Below are 6,251 nucleotides of genomic sequence, written 5' to 3'. Positions count from 1 at the left end.
CAGGCTCTAAGATCAACAATTAATGAATGGAGCTTCTTGAAACTGAAAATATATAAGGCGAAGGACACTGTCAATAGAATGAAAAGACAGTCTATAGATTGGGAAAAGATCTTCACCAATCCTACATCCAACAAAGGGTTAATACCCAAGATATATAATGAACTTAAGAAATCATACACAAATAGACAAAATAACCCAATTAAAAAAATGGGACACAAAACTAAACAGAGAAATCTTTTTTTTTTTTTTTTTGTAAGTAAAGCTAGTTTATTTTACCCACAGCCGCAGCCCCAATTTACATAAACCCAGTCTCTGAAGTTTGTGGAAGAGCTATTGGCTAACTCAGAACATCATACCTTCCATTCATTCTGTCCTCCATGAACTTCTGACAAATGGCTTTGGTGCCCAGCTGTAGTTGACATTCATAGTAGGCTGCAATTTGCACCACTTCCAACTTCAGCTGCCTGTCACAGTTTTGAAAGAATTCAGAAAGTAGGCACTTCAGTATTATCTTAGGACAAATAAAGTGAATTAGAAGCTCATAAAACCTTCCGCGGACTTCAAGAAGCCTTTGTGATATCCTGGTTGACAATGGCATTTGTAGTTTCTGTCAGATTACACCCCTGAGTCTGTCTCAGAGACCTCTTGGTCTTCTGGAAAAGGGCATTGCTCTGCAGCCTTCACACATAAGTAAATGCTTTTCTGAGGTTTCTAAAGGACTTCTAGGGCAGCGTAAGAGCCAGTTTCAACAAAAGAGCCAGACCTTCCTTCTTGCGGACAATGAACAACACCATGGACATCACTTCAATGCTGGGAGCTGGTACACAAAATGCCAGGCACCAATTATGCATTGGGAATATCACCTCAGACTTGGAGTTATAGCACAGGATCAGCCTTTGAAATCTCTTTGTGAGCTGATTTCAAGCTATTGTGACTGTGCTATTGTCTTCAGCATCTCCTGAATTACAACCTGCTCCCCACATCACTGGGATTAATTTCAAGGTGGTAGGCAATGGATATGGTGTTGATTTCAATTTTATTTATTTATTTATTTATTTATTTATTTATTTATTTATTCTAGATGGAGTTGTGATACTTTAATGTTCAATTCTCAATTTTTCTACCCAAACACTGTAAAGTTTGCCTAGGACACACATAATTCTTGTCTAATTTTTAGCACCTAATAGCCCATGGACTAAGAGATGAGGAAAGTCTCCACACAAGCAGTAAGCAGCACAGTTGTGCAACAGAGAATTCTTTTACATTTTTCTTTTATTTATTATTATTATTATTATTATTATTTATCACAATTTATTCCATTTGTATCCGGACTGTGTCTTTCCCTTGTCTCCTCCCAATCCCAACCTTCCTCTCTCTTCTCCCTCTATGCCCCTCTCCTAGTCCATGTATAAGTGAGGTCTTCCTCCCCTTCTATTTGTACATAGCCTATCAGGTTTCATAAGGATTGGTTGCCTTGTCTTCTTCTGTGGCCTGGCAAGGCTGCACAGGGGTATGTAATCAGAGAGCCTGTCACTGAGTTCATTCCAGAGAAAGCTCCTGATCCCTTTATTAGGGAATCCACTTTGAGACTGAGTCTATGGGCTACATCTGAATCAGGTTTTAGGTCCTCCCCATGCATTGGTTTGGTTGGTGTATCAGCCTCTTCAGGGCCACCAGGGCTCAGTATTTTTTTGTTTTGTTTTGTTTTGTTTTGTTTTGTTTTGTTGGTCTCCTTTTACAGTTCCTGTAGAAATTAATCTGGTGCTTTCTCAGAAAATTGGGAATAGTGCTTCCTCAAGATCCAGCTATACGACTCCTAGGCATATATCAAAAATATGCTTAACAATACAACAAGGACATTTGCTCAAACATGTTCATAGCAGCTCTATTTGTAATAGCCAGAAGCTGGAAACAACCCAGACGTCCCTCATTGGAGGAATGGATACATAAATTGTGGTACATTTACACAATTGAATACTGATAAACTATTAAAAAGAAGGAGATCATTAAATTTGCAGGCAAATTGTGGGAAAAGAAGAATTCTTGACAGAGGAATCTCGAATGGACAAGAAGCACTTATAGAAATGCGCAACTAGTCATCAGGGAAATGCAAATCAAAACAAATCAGAGTTTCCATCTTATAACAGCCAGAATGACTAAAATCATAATCTCAAGTGACTGCACATGCTGGCATGGGAGTGGAAAAGGGGATCACTGCTCTCTTGCTGGTGGGAAGTGTAAACATGTACAACAACTTTGGAAATTAATCTGGCGCTTTCTCAGAAAATTGTGAATAGCTTTACCTTATGTTTCAACTATTCCTCTCCTGGAAAAGTACCTAAAAGATGTTAGCAACCATACAATAAGTACACTTGCTAAATTATCTTTATAGCTGCTTTATTTGCAATAACCAGAATCTGGAAACAACCTAGATCTCCCTCAGCCGAATAATGAAGAGAGAATCTGTGGCACATTTACACAATGGCATAATACTCAGCTATTAACAACAAGAATAAAATAATGAAAATTTCAAGCAAATGGATAAAACTAGAGAAGGTCATCCTGCGGTATCTCAGACCCAGAAAGACACATGGTGTAAACTCACTTAATAGAGGATTTATGCCATATAGACCCAAAGAATATTAGTAATGTAGAGGATCCAAGGAAGGATGCAAAGATCTCACTGAGAAGCGGAGACAGAATAGACACAAGGAGTGGCTGAAGAGAGGGAACAAGGTAGGAGAGGGAGCACAGAGTGTTAAGACAGTAGAGATTAGATGTGGGTAGAGTAAGGGCCAGAGGAGAGAAGGCCTGCAGAGGAAAGAGAAACTGGGGATGCAGTATCTGTGTGACAAAGTGGAGACCTAAAACAGAGTCCTAGGAGGACATGAGGGGGACTTATGCATAGACTCCTGGTAGCAGAGGCTATAGAGACTGAAGAATATACCCTCTAACTTGACTAGTCTTCTAGCAGAGGAAAGGAACACCAACCCACCCACAAAAAAATTTCAACTTAAAATTTATCCTGTCTGCAAGATAAAAGGATAAAGATATAGCAGATAAACAAGAGATTGAGGGAATGCCTAACCAATGCTTAGACCAATCAAGGGCAAACCCATTGCGCGAGTGCCAATCCCTGACACTATGAGTGCTACTATGCTAGTATCAGGAGCCTGACAGAGTTGTCCTCTGAGAGACTCTACCCAGTAGCTCCTCAAGACAGATGTCCTGCCAGACCACAGGGGAAGAGGACTTGCAAATTGATGATCTGGGCTAGTTGGAAAAGGGAGGTCCCTTTTTCTGAGAAAAAGGAGAGGGGGGTGGATAGATGGTGTGACTGGGAGGGAAGCATGAATGGTGTTACAGCAATGATGTACAGTAAAAAAAATAACATAAAATGAAAAGAAAAAAATAAAAATAAAATTGAAATGCAAACTAGCTGTAGTAAAATAATGATGTGAGTCAACATTAGCATTATGTAAGACCCACCATAATAGAAAAGAGAAAAGAGAAAAAAATATTTAACGAGTAAACAGTTAAAAACCAGGCTTAATAGTACATGCAAGTAAACCTAGAACTCATAAGAGTAATGTAGTAAGATTGCGAGTTTATGTCCATCTTAGAAAATATGGTGAGTTTCCAGATAGCCTGGACTTCATAAGACTCTATATCAAAACAAAACAAACAATAACAAAAAAAAAAAACCAGAAAAAGACTTAATTACATAAATTTTCTCAAATTTGTGAAAGAAAAACATGTTTTTCTATTTTTAAGAGACCAAAAGAAGATCTTTTTCTATTTTTAAGAGACGTAAAGAAGACAATAAAAAGACACTCATAAATATATAATGAAACTTTAAAAGTTTATGACATAGAGAAAAATTGAAAGCAACAAGAAAAATCCACTAATCACATAAGAGAAAACACCATTAATATATCAGAGAATTTATCAACAGAAACTGGACAGTCTAAAGAAAAGGGGATGTTTAAATTGAAACAGAAGCTTGTTAAACAACACCATGAGAAATGAAATTGCAAATGTTACTTGCAAAGTGAATGCAGTTCAGAATATAGTAATACTATATCTTTTAAATGAATGATATGTCCTTTGTGTGTACATAGGTCTGAAAATTAGTTCCCTTCCCACATTCTTGAAGCTATTTGAGAGACATAATTTTGATAGACAGGCACTATGTGACATGATCTCAGGAATTTCTGGATGGGAAGAGATGCTACTCAGTCCATAGACTGTAAAGATAATTATATCCAACAGAAGCCACTTGTAGGCACAAAAAGAAAACTACCAAACTGAATACAACTCAAGGCAACATTGGATACTTGACCAATACAATTTCATCAATAGAATAAATCCTAAGAATCCACAAATTTAACTGATTGATTTCTCTATTTCACCTTGTATTGCCTACTAAATACATTTGGCTGGCACTGTACAGTTTTGGAGAATACAGAAGGAAGCCCCTGAAATCTTTTTTAATCTGTTTTTAATCTTTATCAAGTTTTTACATTGTTTTCTATTTTACTTTTTGTTAGTATTTTTACACATATATATGTATGTGTATAATTTCTTTTCTATTTTGAAATTATAATATACTATAAAGATAATAATTTCTCCCTGATTTTCTTTTCTCTAGACCCTCATATATACTGACCCTTCTTTGCTTTCAAATCCATAGCCTTTTTAAAACTGTATATGTATATATATATATATATACATATATATATTTCTGAATACATAAATATAGCCTGATGAATCTTTGTAATTTTACTTGCATATATGCCAGAACTTATACCCATAAAGACTCATCAAAATGACTACTTACACATGAACTGAACAAGGATAACAACAATATACATGCTAATGTGTACAAAGAAATTAATATATAAACACAACTTATTCATTCTGTTTAATGTCTCTTGCATCTTTGTTTTCAGGACAGACCATTTGGTTTTGGATAATCAATTGGTGTACCTTTCCCTGTGGGAGACAGTTTCTCTTGTTCTCATCATTCCTTAATTGCCTCTAGTACTTTGTGTAGATTTTAGAAAAATTGGTCTTCCCCCAGTGTATGCTACCATATGTATAGCTATGTCCTTGTTCAGATCATTTTATATGGTCACAAGGATGAGACTTTATGGGTGGAGCTCCTGGTATTGTTAGGAGACAGAATCTCATAATAAATTGCCTTATCATCTGTCTCTTAAAATATTTTAATATCTCTTGTCTGCAAAGACCAAACTGTCAAGTGTTTGCACTGTTTTGTAGGTATGTCTACCTCTACAATTCTTCATTTTGGCAGGCTATCATTTTCTGTAGTAGTCTCTGTCTTTTACAATGAGAAATTTTGTTATGATAAGTGAGTACTACAGTTATCAGTTGGTAATAAGGCAAATATTTATAGATTGTTGTTAGAGATTATGTTGGCTTAGTAAGTTAGCAGTTGTAGGTTCTCCCCCAAAAAACCATGAATTTACTCTTTGTGGGTAGTTGTCTAGGATTTCAGTACCAAGAATGATTTCTCTCTCGTTGAACAGGTACAATTAGAGATGAGTTGGTTACTTCCAGGGTATATGTGCCACTACTGCACTTTTAATATTTTCTTTCTATGTTCATTGTTGTGGTTCATAGTCAAGATAGATAGGTAAAACTGAGGGTTGCATCCCTTCTTTTGAAGTATGCATGTTATGGCATCTTCTTGTACCATGAAAGCTAGTTTTTTGGGCAGGAATATTTCAGGTCAGTTACAGGTCTGGGACCTCTGAGTCCTGTCTGTGTATTACATTGAGTCTTCCGAAAGAGGGAGTCACTTCTGGGGGCAAACAAAGGCAATAACAACAGCTTGTGACATTTTTAGAGAGAATCCCTTGAAGAACCTTGACAAATAATTAAAAAAAGAGCTTAAATGATTTTAGAGTTTCTGATGACTGGCATTTGGCTCTTGGAGGGAGTATTTCCTCCCAGATGAGAACATTTTATTTTATTTTATTTTTTTATCAGTTACATTTTATTAACTCTGTATCCCAGCCGTGTCCCAATCCCTCATTCCCTCCCAGTCCCTCCCTCCCTCCCTCATCTCCACCGTGCCCCTTTCCAAGTCCACTGATAGGGGGGACCTCCTCCCCATTCATCTGATCCTGTTTTATCAGGTATCTTCAGGACTGGCTGCAAAGCCCTCCTCTGTGGCCTAACAGGACTGCTCCTCCCTTCGGGGGTGGGGAGACCAAAGAGCCAGT

The 6,251-nt window shown here is 37.1% G+C and overlaps 1 pseudogene; it reads right to left on the bottom strand.

Annotated features, from left to right (window-relative positions):
- Positions 1-337: 337 nt before the first annotated feature.
- Positions 338-1,214, bottom strand: LOC110543231 (replication factor C subunit 3-like; annotated as a pseudogene).
- Positions 1,215-6,251: the final 5,037 nt, after the last annotated feature.

This window comes from Meriones unguiculatus, chromosome X (genome assembly GCF_030254825.1).
Source record: "Meriones unguiculatus strain TT.TT164.6M chromosome X, Bangor_MerUng_6.1, whole genome shotgun sequence".
Lineage (NCBI taxonomy): Eukaryota > Metazoa > Chordata > Mammalia > Rodentia > Muridae > Meriones > Meriones unguiculatus.
This window is presented reverse-complemented; position numbering and strand designations above follow the sequence as displayed.